This window comes from Anticarsia gemmatalis, chromosome 1 (genome assembly GCF_050436995.1).
Source record: "Anticarsia gemmatalis isolate Benzon Research Colony breed Stoneville strain chromosome 1, ilAntGemm2 primary, whole genome shotgun sequence".
Lineage (NCBI taxonomy): Eukaryota > Metazoa > Arthropoda > Insecta > Lepidoptera > Erebidae > Anticarsia > Anticarsia gemmatalis.
Window position 1 is genome coordinate 1586733 of NC_134745.1, and position 17131 is coordinate 1603863.

General features: G+C 34.7%; 1 protein-coding gene across 3 annotated transcripts in view; it reads right to left on the reverse strand.

The window, feature by feature from the left end:
* LOC142987199 (rho GTPase-activating protein conundrum-like) overlaps positions 1-17131 on the reverse strand; it is a 117254-nt gene that overhangs the window by 86748 nt on the left and 13375 nt on the right. The window lies entirely within an intron of this gene.

A 17131-nucleotide genomic window follows, 5' to 3' on the forward strand; every position in this document is an offset into this window, starting at 1 on the left:
AAAATATGTGAAATTTTATTGTGATGATTTTCCATACGTTGATACAACTGTATCAAAGCATAAAAAATTATCAAGCTAAGAAGCTGGATTTCGATCTAGACGATGAATAAAAATTATAATATCACAATTTATTCATCATCCAGATCGAAATCCAGCTCTTTACCGAATCCATCAGCATCGTCAATGGCGTCATTATTTTACTTTTATTGTTGTCTTTTATTTACGCGAATACGACACATTTAAATGAAACAACTTTTACGGATTATTTTGCGATTTATTGACATTTTATTTAATAGACATTTCGAACACTACAGCTTTGGGTTAGTCCCTGAGTACCCCGATCCCCGAGGCCGCCGTCCCGGAGTACCCCTATTTATTTTGTCTTGATAAACGAATCTTTAAAATCAGTTTAGCGTAAAAGTACCGTCAGCAAATGATATGTAAAATACATTTTTATTAATTAATACTTAACTTTAAGGATTAGGAAAAGATTATTAAGTCGTGCTTGGCTAAGGTAAATATTATAATCAGAGAATACAATCCAGAGTACTCTCCTAGAGCAATGACAGGCCTTAATTACATATTATCATCTGTGCGAATGTGCATCTGTCTCGCATGTCTTCCGTCACATGAAATAGAAAATGGTTGATTGGCAATAATGGAAAACTGATAATGATTGATAAAGCAACCTACGATAAGGCACAAGACAATTTGCGTTTTAAGGCAATGATGATGATGTTGATGTTCCATTTTGAGTTCGTATTTTGATTTTCTGTATTGAAAAAGGGACTAATGTGATAGTAATTAAAGCCTGAGATTGTTCTAGGAGGCTCTAAATTATATTCTCTGGTTATAATATTAGGTCGGAGAAAAAGTCTTTTCGCATTATAGTATGTATGAACTTGTAATAAAATCTTTTCTCTACGCAAAAAAGCTATTTGGGTATTAATAAATATATTATTAATATTTGGGTACCTCACGAGCTCACTGAAAGAAACCTAATGAACCGTGTACTCATTTAATTTTGTGATTCTTGAAGCCAAAGAGATTTTATTACAAGTTCATACATACTATAATGCGAAAAAAATTTTTCCCCAACCATATTTTCCTTAACTATAATCTTTTCCTAATTCTTAAAGTTAAGTATTAACTAACAAAAATTTATTTGACATAGCATTTGCTGACGGTACTTTTACGCTAAACTGACTTTTAGTCGTTTATCAAGACAAAAATAAATTGGGGTACTCCGGGCTTCGGGGATCGGGGTACTCAGAGACTAACCCACAGCGTTTTTGGGGTCATAGGTAGACTAAGGTTTACTTTTACCAATATGAATGTATTATCGTCACGTTATATATAAAGTACCTACATGGAATGTTTTGAAGAAATAGATAGTAAGAAGAAGAAAAACAAACAAGATGATTGGATCATTTTTTTTATGTTATTCAGTCCAACACGCATTGAAACAGAACGATCCAAATGAATTGTCATTTATAATTGTTATTTTTAAAAACGTTCCAAGTTGATTGAGTCATTATTCTTATTTTATTCAGTCCAAAATGTAATAAAATATAACGATCCAAATGGAATGTCACTTTTTAAGATTTAAAATTATTTATTTTAAAACGTTTCAAGATGGATTGGATCGTTATTTCTATTGCATTCAGTCCAAAACAAATAAAAATAGTACGATCCAAATGTAATGTCACGTTATACGATTACAATTTAGATCTTTTGGTACGTTTTATCATTTAGACCGTGTAATTATTTCAGTAGTTATTGTCGTAAAAGAGTCAGTGTCTTCACCACTAGATAGGACGATCCAAAATACCTAGCTTGGGCTCAAAAACTCAATTTTGACCACCTTGTGGATTGGAACGTTCTTTCATAACTACGTCCAAGTAACATTCTTATTGAGGTAAGAAATCCTATTTAGTGATCCTATCTGACATGATTTCTAGTCAAAATTTCGTAGTTATTGGTTGTCAAAGCAATAGAAGAATGAGCCTCTGTCTCTCACTGCTGAAAACCTTATTATGTTTATAATTTTCGCCTGATTACAGCAAAGTAGGTATATTATTATTATTTGGGTACCACAGAAATCATTGCTTGTGACACAATCTTTGGAGAACATCTACCAACAAAAGATCCTTGACCATCTATTTTAAAATCCCATATTTTCAAACAGAAATGAATATAAATAAAAAATCGATAACTTTATTTGTGCAAGATATATTCGAGTTTATTCAACCAGATTTTCAAACTTCCCTGCAAAAGCATGGTGTTCAAACAATCGCGGGATGTTTAACTCAATTGTTACGTGTTCGTGTTAAGGTAGCATCACTTCATTCATGATGGTTCACCTCAAACTGACATATTCATTGTTATAACGAAGAACAAACAGTGTCGTGACGATCGTGACTTGTGACGCACTGCTCGAGTATCGGTTTAATCTATCAACCGATCGTAGTAAATTGTTATGTCATTCATAGGATACTAATAACATAAGTACATTATAGTATAATAATATTGCATAATAATAATGTCTGTCTTCCGGCTGCGTCTTTGAGACGAATCCCTGAAGAGATGAGGTGTAATATCACATAATATGGACATAGTATCGTATACGTGTATATTCATTCTATCGTAAGAGGGGAAGAAGAAAAACCAAGGAAGGCAACTCAAACACACACAACACACCCTACAAGCCTGCAACCGTACCACATGCATGGATGATATAAATATTAAATATGGCGATATGTAAAAACCTGACATCAAACATAAATAACAATATTATGATGAAGGTTCTACTCTGACTTTCTAAAACTCTTCAATGAAATAAGTGCAGGTAACAAGCTACAAAATCTTTCGACTTCAAAATCTAGATAGAGCCTAGAAAAGTTTAAAAAGTTCTTTTTCTACGAACTTTTTTTTACAAAACATCTAAAAATGGAACTAAAACTACCATTAATTAGAGTCGGAAAAATGGGTAGTACCAGCAAGATTAACATTATAATAAACTTCAATTTCCCATTCAAGTTCCAAGATCAGGAAGGAACTAGCAGTACAGTCGCCACGTTTGGTAATATCACGACAACGCTAACACACCGAGGTAACAGATACACTGATACGAGATGTGTGCGTGTGATTGCATTCGTTCCGGCCGCCCCTGAACATGATCTTACATCTGTGGCTAAGGGCAACATTCTGAACCTTAAATCTTTACTTATACTGCATTTCAACTGCCTCTGTGGTGCGGTCGGTAGTGTATGCGACTACCACGCAAGAGGTCTCAGGTTCGAATCCTGGGTCGGGCCAAAAAGTCTTTTCTGAGATTTTCTGTTTAAAAATACTCAGAAATTGCACGGAGTTTGGAAGTTGAGGTCTCAGACCTCCGTGCCTTGGAGAGCACGTAAAGCCGTCGGTCCTGCGCCTGACCTCTCTCTGGTCGTGTCGGTTTAGCCATCCCACCAGACTATGAGAGTAAAGGAACAGAGAATGTACCTGTGTATTGTGCACACACTTGGTCACTATAACCAAAGTCCTGCACAGTTGGCTGGTTTCAATGAAACTGGCCGCCGTAGCCGAAATCGGCCAGTACGACATCATACTGCATTTCATGATTGAGGTTTGAGAAAATGAATTATTCTGTCTCATTGGACAAGAATCTCCTCCCAGAACCTTTCACCCCCGATAGAGATGTTTTAAGAGCTTTCGGGCTTTCACAACGAAGTTTTCCTTTGGCCAAGTGATCACTGTCTGAAAGGCACACACAACTTCGAAAAGTTATAAGTAAGTATATTAGTTTCGAAACCATAACGAATTGTAGTCACTATGTACTGAATCCAGTATCGAACGCTATAGAATTAAATGAAACAAAATCCAATAGCCTTTACTTTTTTCGTGCGATTTAAATCGATACAATAAAGTTCCTGCAAAAATTAACCTATTTGATGCGAAATCTACAAAAAAGGCATGTAGAATATCATAATACATCAAGAAAGTAGTGTTTTTTTTTTTTATTTATAACCAATATTAATCACGCTAACTCGATATGCTAAAAATGGTCATCATCATCACAACCAATTCGCTACTCTCATTGTCACCACTAGTGTAGGCTACTACAGTGTGTCAGTTTTCTCCGGTGCTGTCCTAATCTAATTTGTTAGTTTGTAAACAATAGATAACAATAGCAGTGCCATTGAACGAGTGACCGTTTTACTTAGGCACTATGACGGTGAAACTAGGCTGCTTTTTCATTACACTACCTTCGCACCGGATGTACTGGGTTCAATTCCTACATGGATTACCGTAGTTGGTTATAAGTCTGGGTTATTTCCTTACTCTGTATGTTTAGGAAGTCTCCCGTTACTAAGATCCGAAACCGTAATCAATAAAAAAATCAGCTGATTTTAGGAGTGGTTAAAAATAAATCTTAACAATTATAAGTAGAACATAATAAGTAGGTAAAAATGGGTATCGCCAAACAACTTGAAAACTGGTAGGTATTTTAGAAAACAAACTGAAGGTGGAACCAGAGCAGAGGACTATCGATTGACTGCTCTATTAACTTATTTAAGTTGTTTCAAGGAGGCCTATATTTAAATATGACTACCTCGAACTGTATACCTATAAGAATCGGCCATTTTATTCCAAAGGAAACCAAGTCGAACGGACGGCAACAGTTTCACGATTTCCTTTTCGCAGCTTACAAGTTCAGCTTTCCCCAGCAACGGGGGTTGTTTAGCCAATTTACAAGTGAACAAATTACGAATATAACGAGTCCTAATGATAAGGTGGCTAATGGAAATATGTCACATGTATGTTAACGTAATAAAGTAGTTGTGAGTTTGTGCTGCGAATGCTAAATTCGTGAAAGTGTCGTGAAAGCGCGCGGCCGATGCGCGTGAGCACTGCGGCGCCCGCGCTACCAGCGCTGTAGGGCTGCCATATATTCTCCGTATAACAATGCATATTCGTTTAAGTCAGATAGCGAAGAAACTGTACTCAAAATATGGGATATACTTTCGTCAACTAGTACTTGAATGTAACACTCCAGTAATAAGAAATTTTAGTTAAAAGGAGGTCAGTTTCAACCAGTTATTATTTTTAGATATTTATATTAGTTATATTTTTTTATCATAATATACTTCTTGGCTTCGCATTTCCCGTTTATGCTATCAGTTATCATAAATCAAACTATTACCAAGTAGCAAATAAAATACACACTATTGACGTATGGATTTTAGCTTTGCTTAGTTATCCAATGTTTTGTCTTGTTCACGCATAAACAGTTTCAACATTGATTGAAAGTGACAAAACACTATAAAACTAATCAGAGCTTAAACGATGTTTATTAGTAAGACAGATGGAATATTCCTGCATAGGAAATGCCCGCGTAATAACACAGAATAAATAATCCCATCAATTTTAAACTGTTATTAAACTGAACATATCATACTCGTAACTATTAAAATAATTGATTTAATTGCTAAACAATCATGCTTAGGTTTCCTCCTGAGATCAATTATTTTAATAATAAAATAGGAATAAACAAGTAACGATATATGTATAACCTATCCGAAAACGGGCAAGTCTTGTTCTAAATATTATACAAAGAGCCTAACATATTTCGTAAACTATCATAACAACAACATTCTTACATTAGACCTGGCTTCGCCCAGTTTATACCTGCTTAACTCTAACATATTATACACTTAAAACTTCCCTGAAAATCACACCATGTAACGGTGAAAGGCCCATAAAAATCCGTTCAGCAGATTCTGAGTTTAACACGAATAGACAGACAGACGCGGCAAGGAAACATATATTTCATATTATCTAGTAATAGTTACAATACATAACAGACAGATAAATGGCAGACAGGGAAAATTTACAGTGATAATAATAAAACAATTCGACAACTAGTTACCATAGCACTGTAAAACATCAACCTTCAAGGTTATAATCAAAACGGCACAAGCACAATTATCACTAGCATATCAAATAGAAAGTGTCAACCCTGGCTCGGTGCCGCGCGCACAGAGCACTCGCAGATCAGAGACTGCACATAATTATATTGTTTAATCGCACAGCTATTAGTCGACTGAAAGTACTCTGTATCATTAGTGATAATTCCCGCTTCTGTTATTAGTTTGCGCTTTACTTTCGTTTTATACGTATTGTTGAGATAAATGCTGAGCTACTTTTAAGAGGAAATAACGAAACGCTTCGAGAATATATTCGATATTAATCCTTTCTTTTTGTTAAACACAATGCGATTTTTTTTTCTATGTGTATTCATAACGCTAAATTCAATAACCTACGATTCTGATATTATACTTAAAATTACTATTGATTATATGTAAAAACATACATAATCTATTGGGATCATCCACACATGATTGTCATTTGTTTTATATTCCTTAATCAAGATAGCAAAACGGGGCTCGAAAATTGATAGTACTATTGTGTTGTTACAATATACAATATTTATTAATACTGTTTCTTTTAGTACTTCAATTGTATGTATATTATATGACTAACTGAAATAATATAATTATATAATCCAATATTAAACGTCATACTCGTGAATCATAAAAACGTTTTGTTACTTGGTTAAATTTACATCATATTTTATCAAACCACTTCAAGAACTGATTTCAATCTCGATTTCTTAAGATGTAAGTGGGTATATACAACTGAATACTACGTTTTTATGCATCATAGTGACGCTGTATATAGTGTACTGTCGTAAGTATAAATATACTTACTGTAATATTCTTAAAAGGATATTTTTGTTTCAAAACTATTGTAATGTTGTAAAATCGAAAAGATAAAATGTTTTCGTCGCTAAAAGTTTCGCGTTACATGTTTAATAAATATGTTTTTATAATAGTTACATTAAATTAACGCCAACATACAATTTACGTTTAGCTTACGAATACTACGCTACGGCCAGTATCATCTTTGCCAAGACGTCAAGCAATCCAGAGTCGCCTTAATTTTGTTAATGTACACAGTAATTGTAAAATTTACTAAATACACACAAATAACAGTTACTCATTCATTAAACTAGTTAAAATATGGCAGTGTGTACGTATTTTTGCTTAGAATTGTACTAGTATTGGCAGTTTATAATGGTGTTGAATCACGAGGAAATAGTCTTAAACAGAAAGATTACAAAGATGATAGTTGTTGAGTCATGTTTGCCACACGGATTATATTGATAACTCATCTGCCGGAACTTTATTCTGTATTATCCTATTATTACCAAAAATTACTTAAAAAAAGCTTGCATCCGAACAAAATATATGGAAACTGCACAAAATTTGGAATTTTCGTATCATTTTTTGACACTAATTACCTTACCGAATTACACAAAGTTATCTGAGCGGTACCTAAAAATATACAAGGTACAAACAATAGGAGAGAAATTGTATCTTTCCTTAAAGCTTTATTTTTACTATCCAAATCTATTACCCCCCCTGATTCCCCCTCAAACTGTCTACTGCCTTTAAGCCGCTGAAGCTTGAGAAATTTATATTTCTCAAAGATTATAGCAGAAACCATCTCAAAGTATCAATATAACAAAGAAACAGTATTTAAAAGCTGTTGTACCTATGTGTTCAATGATATCATATTCTCATGACTTAACTTCAGTTGTAAACTATCAACAATGACTTCAGTTACATTGTATACTGAAAGTTACAGCGGTGAGCCCATCGGTTCTCACGTAACAATGAAAATGACTAGACGATGTTCGATTAAAGCACTTTGTACTGTATAATTGATGAGTAATCATTTCTATCGATTAATTCTTGTTCGTTTATTTCGATTCAGCTACTTTTTATTATCCCGTGACTGTCCCACTGCGGATCAAAGGTCTCTTCCCGAACGAGGGAGTATTTACAAGTATGCCTAGAGTGTAGCAAATGTTTTATTTTTATTTCAGGTTTAAACCGAGAAGCTCCATTTGGTCACTGACTTTAGGTATATGGAGAAATAAAAACGGGTCGACTATATCAAAGCACTTGAGCGATCTTAGTACTTTTATGTCCGGTTTCTGAGTACATTTAGCGGTAGTTTATCTTTTCAGTAACGTTTTTTTTATGAGTTTTAACGCTATTAAATAGATAAATTACCGCTAAATGTACCTAAAAAATCGGGGGTTAGTCACCTAAGGGGTCTATCCCACTAGTCCCGTTGAGTTGTCCCGTGACGGGACAACTGGCACTATTTTGTCCCAGTTGTCCCGTGGCGGGACAAGTGACACTGTTTTGGTGCCATTTGTCCCGTTGCAGAAAAATCACGGGACTAATGGGACAGACGGAAGGGTCAAAACAACTGGTTCCATTGAGTTGTTGTGTGAGAACAGGTACTTGGTACTTTGGTAAGATAGCAGATGATGAATTGTATTTGTACGCTACTCTATGTAAACTTTAAATTCACAAGAAGTTTTTTTTTACCATTTGGGCTTTTCACTTTATAATTAAATTGACAAGAGTAGAATGTAAAATGTTTTTCCGAAATTACCTACTTGAAAAAACATAATGTAAGGAAACTAAAAATATATTGTTAACAGGCCCCTGGAGCAGCTTAAACACTCAAGTCAATTCAACATGTACCTAATGTAATTTCAACTTATCCACTAGAAATTAAGTAAAAATGTACTACAACACAACGTATAACGTCTGCTATCTTACCAAAGTACCAAGTACCTGTTCTCACACAACAACTCAATGGAACCAGTTGTTTTGACCCCTCCGTCTGTCCCATTAGTCCCGTGATTTTTCTGCAACGGGACAACTGGCACCAAAACAGTATCACTTGTCCCGCCACGGGACAACTGGGACAAAATAGTGCCAGTTGTCCCGTCACGGGACAACTCAACGGGACTAGTGGGATAGACCCCACCTAAGCAGCCACTCATTCGCTACTTCAGCAACTTTAAGTTGCTACTGCAAATTTAACAAAAAAATTTGTAACAAAGGACGTAAAACGGAAAACGAATATGGGCCACACAATCCGTAGTTACATTGGCGTCCTTTTACACCACCGAAAGGATTTAATTCTTTCTTAATACATTATTTCGTTAACTGAATTCTCTGTGTTACAGTGTACTCTGTGGACAGGATACGACAGAATCGTCGCATCAATCGTCGCTATATCCGGAGAACATTAGTGTAACGTGAATGTCCCTTCAAACGGAACTATTTAAGTAGCCCATGAGCCGCAGCTAAGATCCGTCCTCTGTTCTATTGGTTAAAGATAAAGGAGATACTTACATAATTAACTCGAAACTACTAAGTACTTGAGATGCATTAAGTAAGGACAGATTTTGAGGTGGAAAGCGTCTCAAAGTTATTTTTTGGACGCAAACTTTTTACCTTATAAAAGCGCCTTTACCTTATAAAAGCGACTCATTGCTGGCTTGCTTTATGGTATTGTACGATGCATGGTTTTTTAAAACTATCCAAATTATTTTCGGAGAATATTCTCCATCACCATGCCCAAATCCTTTTAAGTCCTTTATTCGTTCACTCGTTTTGCTGTAGAAGCTCAACATACTCGTAAAATATGATCATGGTTACAATCGCTATAAAATATTTAATATGGATTAGAACTAAAAGGTTTGATCATATTATTTATTCAGCCTAAAGTAACATACCTAACACATACTTCAATGAAACTAGTCCCACAGTTACCTTTTAAAACGGTAATTAGATGTATTAAAGTCAAGTGTTTGACCCAGACCCGCACACGTGACCCTCGCAGCGGTCAACGAGTAATGTTCATAATATACGCAATATTACTTCTATTAACTACTCATGAAATTCATTAGGCCTCGCAAAAAATAACTGATTTTATTGCAAACTTGATACAGTAGTTTAATAGTCTTAAACCGTCTTACTTTTGATTTTGAATACAAAGCCGAGTGGTATAAGTTGGTACCTCCAAAGCAAGTGGTTGGAGACTTTGCATACCTGCAACCACTTGCGAAGGTATGCAAAGTCCCCAACCCGCACTCAGCCAGCGCAGTGGACTCAAGGCCTAACCCCTCACTCATTACGGGAGGAAACCCTTACCCAGCAGTGGAACATTATTGGGTTAAATTTATTGTTTATTATTCTGATAGTTTTCTAATTTTAACTGCCTCTCTGCAGCAGTGTACGTTACTGCGTATCACTGTCGAAATACTATTGCATTTTCCAATCACTATAGGAATGTTCTTAATAGTAGCTCAGAGTTTCGTACACTGTAGCTATTGGTTCACTCTAATAATTTGGGTATTAACTACACCTCTGTCTACACTTTTGGGTATAATAAATGTGACATTATAAAACACATCATAAACAAGTATCACATCTAGTTGAGTTTCATTTGAAATAAATTTCTTATAGCGGTCCCTCGCTACTACACAAAATTCTTATAACTGGGTTCATACAAAAACAACACAGACTTAAATTTCTACAATTTTCTAGCTCGTTACCTCAGCAAACATAGAAACTACATTGAATAAGTTTCTCATACGGCATCAATGACCTCACCTTGTCAACTGAGGTGTTATGCCAACTAACGACTAACCCACTTATGGCATTCATACCTAGTTGCACCAGACGGTAAATTAACAGAAAAGTATGACAACTTCCGACAAGTTTATAGATTTAATACATAGTTCCTTAGATATCTTAATAATGTGGATACATATCTGTGGGATCTACCTTGCCTATTAAACAGTGTTATCTCTTATTAAAAGTTACTTATTGCCAGCGGCTGATAAACTGTTAATAGCGATCTAAACTTTTTAGATAGAGGTTATCACGTTCGCAACTGTTTTTTAATATTGGGTGTACAAGCCAAATGCTAAACTAAACTAAAACTACACTAACTAAACTAACTAAACTCTTTAAATAGTAAAGTAGTAAATCTCCTACTATCTTTGTCATTTCAGTTATTGTAGGGAAATAAATACGTTAAAAGCTGAATTGCAGAATTCGACCGTAAGTGCTGGAAAGGATAGGGTGCACTGGCTTAGCATTATATTGACCACTTCCATTAGAGTTCATAATAAAGCTATGTCATTTAACTACTATTTACTTTAAAAAGAACTTAATGGAAGTGTAACTTTCTTCCTAAAGCTGGACATTAATGATGTTATAACGGTGTTAAGTAATTTTACGTAAAGGATGTAAGGAGGTGAACTAGATTTTAAGTTATTTTAACGACTTGCCAGTATGTTACTATGCTACTTGTGTCTACTTACTTGAGTATATCAGTGCCTCGATTCTCTACTACTATCGACTACCGACAACCGAACTGTCATCGAGAAATTTTGTATGAAAATCTGATCAGCGCCTCTGGCGGGTGAAGTAGGAAACATTTTGGCAGTACATTCTAAATGTCAAAATTCGATAGCTAGCCGGTTGTCGGTAGTCGATAGTGGTAGAGAATCGAGGTACAGAATATCTTTATAGTTAAAAGATGACAGAGCATAATAATAAGCGTTTCACTATTTACACAACCAAAAGAACTAGTAATGTTATAACCACACAGGTAAACTGGACCCACGGCTGGTAAAATGAAACATTTTATGATCTTCTCAAAGATTTAAAAAAAAATTGAGAATTTGTATAAAGCTATAATATATACCCTAAGAAAATTTCAATAACATGTGTCATGAAGCTAAAAATGCTGACAAAGTAGGTACATAGAGGTACTCAGTCACAAACCTTGTAGATGTTATTTAGTACATCATTACGTATTATGTGTAGACTTCGACAAATAAATACATAGATCAGCAAATATAAAAAATAGTGCTAAAGTTTAAAGTTATATATATATTTAGTCAAACAGCCCGACCAGTAAACATTTCCATGTACGTATATTTGCTACAACACAAATTACACAATAACAATGAGCCGTATTCAGGGGTCGTCACACATTAGATAACCAGTTGATAGCATTTCGGAAATGCGCCGCCTCGCATGCACATTGAACAGTGAGTGACGACTGACGGCCACTGACGACCACTGACGGCCACTGACGGCGGTGAGGAAGTGCTTACAGATGCACGACCCGTTCATCTGCTGCGACACTTTCTCTTACAGGGTTGATGGTATACTCGAAATTGTTTTTTTAACTACAAAAACCAATGGTATTTACTAAAAAAACCAACTGAGAAGTTAGTTTGAGAATTTGGTGTTTTCTGCCGTCGATTTTATGCTGTCCATTTTTTGCGGCCGCTTTGAACATTAATTATTAACATTTTCAAGAAGATTAAAGGTATATCGTGCCAAATACATTTCAAATACTTCATTACAAATTCTATAGTTATAGCACTGCACTGCTAGAAATAGTAGCTTAGTACCAAGTTCGTTATAATTATGTTCTAGAAGGTAAATCATAAAACAAATGATAAGCAATATGTTGCCGGACAATTCACCCTTGGCATTTTGTTGCTAAAGCAAATCTAATAAAAAGCCAAAGAAATCGTTCCACCAGTCAACTGCAAAAATAACAAAAACAAGGCACTTCGCTAGTCAAAACAATCCCTCACAATAACCCCAGTAGGCAGCAGTATCAAGTTGAAGGCAATTTAATGGCGTAGCACCACGTCTCGTGTGATGGCTGTGACCACGACCATGACCGACACAATGGCACCAGCATTCACGCACCACATCAATATTTTTATGACCGAATTATTTTTTAGTTTTAGTTTTGTAACTTTACACTTTGGTGAACCACAGTAACCTATAAAGTTATAGGTATATATCACTGCTACGTAAAATATAGTAGTGAATTTACAAAGTGATGAGCACGAGTATTTGTTCCAAGCCTGGTTGTAAATCTATCTATATAAGTATGTACTTAGAAGTATATAAATATGTTTAACAGTTATCCGGTTAGCATAGTACAAGCTCTGCTTGTTTTAGAATCAGATGGCCGTGTGCGAGTTGTCAAAAAAAATAGTTTTCGTAATAAGTATGCCGATCCTAAGTCATGTATTTTTTCAAATTAAACCCATTTCTGTCAAAAATACTATCTGGGTAACTGTTTGCTCGCGGAATAAGTGAGTATTTTCTTTACTAAATATAAAAACTCAACCAAAATAATTGTTGCACTACAGCATATGTATAGTATGTATACTCTATCAATACGTTTATCTTTACTTATTACCGCTACATACTTTATCAATCCCTTTTGTGGGATTTCCCCTCAACCATCTTTCGGGGAAACCCACCATACATGTGAACTTATCCTACAGCAGATAACATTTAAAATTTCTAACTAAGACTAAGACAAATGTCGTTCTAAGGTTCCTCGTAGACACAAAATACAACCAGACCCGAAACATTTATTTTTAAACCGAATAAATAATTGTTCCCTGTGGGACTGCGGGAATCGAGCCTACGACGGGACGTGGCGACTTAAACCACTGCGCCACGGAGACAACAATATTAAATCTATAAAAAAAAACAATTCTGCCAACCCTGTTTGAATTTAAATATTAACTGCATTCGTCTGTTTTTGGTATGTTTACCAAAACAATGGTGATAGTTATGTCAACACACTACATTTAGTATTCTACAGTAATATTGTCCGATCATCTTCGTGTTACATGACGAGTAGATAGCTACTTGACATTTATGTCAAACATGCCAATTGCTGTTCCGATTTTATGTAATGAAACTGTACTTTTCGCTTTTAAGTTAAAATAATGACTGTCTTGAAATTTTGAGAATGTAGCTTATTTTGTTCGGTCATGATTACTTTGTGATATTTTATGATTATTTTTATTCTAACTTCTGAAAGCGACTTCGTCCACGTATAATTTTCCGGGGTAGAGAGTATTCTATGTGTTATAATCCAGGTAACAAGTTGTCTGAGTATCAAAACTCATTCATTCCGTCGCGTCGAGTAGCTTTTTTCGTGAAAGAGTAACAATCAAACATATGCACATACATTCATCCTCACAAACTTTCACAATTAAAATATGTACATATAAGTAAGATTATTGTTTAGTAATTGGATATTATTTCATCAAACATTTTCCAATTTGAGAATATAAGAATTAAAAATATCCGTCTAAATTCCCGCTTCTATTTATTCTGTAAAATAATTTGAGTGTTTTTTGGAAAAAAAATAGGGGCTCACTTTTATGTTTTGGGATTATCCACTCATATTTTTCCGATAAAACCTTAGTTTTAAAAGTCAGAGGTGTTAAATTGTGAATTAACCTATAATAAAATCTTTTTCATGGAACATATGATTTATATTTCAACAATGAACGTTTCTCACAGCTCGCAAAACCACGGCTCTGTATTGTTCAGACTAATTCAATTTATGTTGTAGGGTTATCACTTGGAAGAGAATAGAATATCTTGCTGATTTACAAAGATAGATAAACATAATGCAGTTCACAAGAACAAGAACCAAACCACTAAAAGTGTAACTAGGTCTTTCGGTTGGAAAGTCTTTTGGCTCGGAAACATAATGGTACCTAGGTATCTAAAATTTCACCTACACTTAAAACGCTTTATTCTTAAATAGACACCAATTGTGACATGAAGCAATTAAAATGACAAATATGAAATGCGTATACAGGCTGTGGCGTAAATAATGGATAATCCTTTACCAGCGGAGGGGGACCACCCAACTGATCGAAAAATTGAAATTTATCTCCGGCACAAGTATCATAGTTTTTGAAATTTCGGTCATAGTGTGGTTTTTAAGAAAGCGATTTACGCTCGTACTTTTTGATGCTGTGATCACAAATTAAGGCTTTTCTTTAATCCGTTTTTGCAATTAAATTCTGAATATATGTGCTATTGAACCCCACCCTGTATAATACAATTTTATGAATGCTATTAAAATGAGTTTGCTTTCAGCATATAACTCCCAAGGAAAAACTACACCTAGTCCCGCAATTAAACATGAAACTAATTTATAAATATTTAACGTGAATTTACAAAACTTTTCGTACTTTTAAAACAATTTATTAAAATCTACTTAATCTAATAGATATATTATTGTAGAACAAGGAAAGCCACCGTTACCTCTTTAATGTGTACTTACAAAAGTATTTACTTACTTTTCGACACGTTTAAAAAAAATCTGCTATGGCTATTGTAACAGCCCTAAACAAGAATAATAGATGGTTTGGTTCCGTCGTTTTAGTCGGCAAATAACCGTACCGTTGACAAAGAGTTTACAAATGGAGTGGAAACAATACGCCTTACGATTATTACCTTTTAGGGAATCAGCAGCGAACACTGTGTCTAATACTATTGTGTTTATTACTTACTGACGCCTCCTGTATTATGTATTGTATCTAGTATTTGATGCTAGTATAATTTATTACAAAAGCCTTTGTAGAAGTACTTAGTAATATTGAAATGATATCTTTAATTGTTTGTATCAAGACTACATAATTACACAATACATTGTCTTTGATTTGACACTTATTTCACGAAAATCTTCGAAACGGGTGACGTAAAGTGACGTTACGGTCAAAAAAAATATTTAAATATGTAGAGAGTTTATTTAATGAAGTCCAAAATTGTTTTTATAAGGACTTATGATATAACATAGAGTTAAAAAAGCCAAATTAAACTTCTAAGAATAAATAATTCTTTTAGAGGCTAGGTAGTAAGTAAATTTTAAATTTCCCCGACTAGATTTCACCCATATTAACTACTAGTACATCGTTATATGTTTTCTAAAGTAAAAAATTGAGAACCATATAAGAAATTGATTCTGCATATGGAAGTCCGCAACCCCTTGTATAGGTTGTATAGGAAATGTAGGAATATCAGATATTAACTGTATCAATTAACAGTAACGTTTGTAAATAATTCAACATTTTAAACCAATTGCATCACATCAAAGATACAGTCGTACCTTTTAATAACTCATTGTTTATCTCACATGTAACTTTGAGGTGAACGCGCGTATCTGACGCCATTAAACCAGATTAAAAACTAAATACGAACAATGAAACAATAGTCCATATTGTTTATGGGCCGGGGATTTTCGAAGTTATACTCATAACGGCTAGATTATGTGAAACTGTATCAGTGCACTTCTTGTACTCTTCATACGATTAGTATTTTTGGACAATTATTTAGTTTGTCTGTCACACACATGGAATATACTCAAGCGGAGAATCCTCGCGATGGACACTAGCATTCTGCACAATTTTATTCTCTAGTGGAGAAAAGACTAAGTTTCCTACGAAGAAGTTAATCAATGTATGGTAAGTAGGTACATAGCCCTTTAATTGCTAGAATAACAATATTTCCTAATGGTCGTAGCGTTATGTTACATAGCCTTCCTCTACGTATAGGCTATCCAACAGTAAATCATTTTTCAATTCGCACCAGTAGTTCCTGAGATTAGCGTGTTCAACCAAACAAACAAACTCTACCTTTTTTTAAATATTAAGTATAGATATTGAAATTGTTTAGTACCTATTTCATAGAGAACCTTTCCACCATCGTGTTGTACCATATTCAATAGCAATTACGCAACGGTCCGCGGTTCGCTTCCCTGTTCGTGAGCCGAATTACAAAACAGCACAAATGGCGAGACATTTGAAAACCTAATAGTTGGACGGATCGCGCATTGCCAATGTTTATGTCACTCACACGATTGATCGCCTAGTGGTAAACCGGCAGATTAAGATATACAGATAAGGGAGATGTTATCTAAGGTACTGTTAAACGGTTAAGTAACTATTGTATAAGAAACCGGTTTAAGTAATTGAGATGTAATTTTTCTTCAAAGGGCATCATAATATTACGTGTAAGTTATTTATCAAATTTAGTATAATATGGTAACCTGTACCTCAATTCTTTACCACTATCGTCTGCCGACAATCAGCCAGCTATCGACTTTTTGACATTTAGAATGTACTGCCAAAATAGTTTCTACGATGCCCGTCAGAGGCGCTGATCAGATTTTCATAAAATATTTCTCGATGGCAATCAATCGGTTCCGGTAGTCGATAGCAATAGAGAATCGAGCTACTGATATGGTTTGAATATAAAAAAGGTGCAAATTTTGTTTTGATTAAAAATGGAATCTCGATCTCCAATCTTCAGCGATCCATCAATTTCGAGTTCCTAAT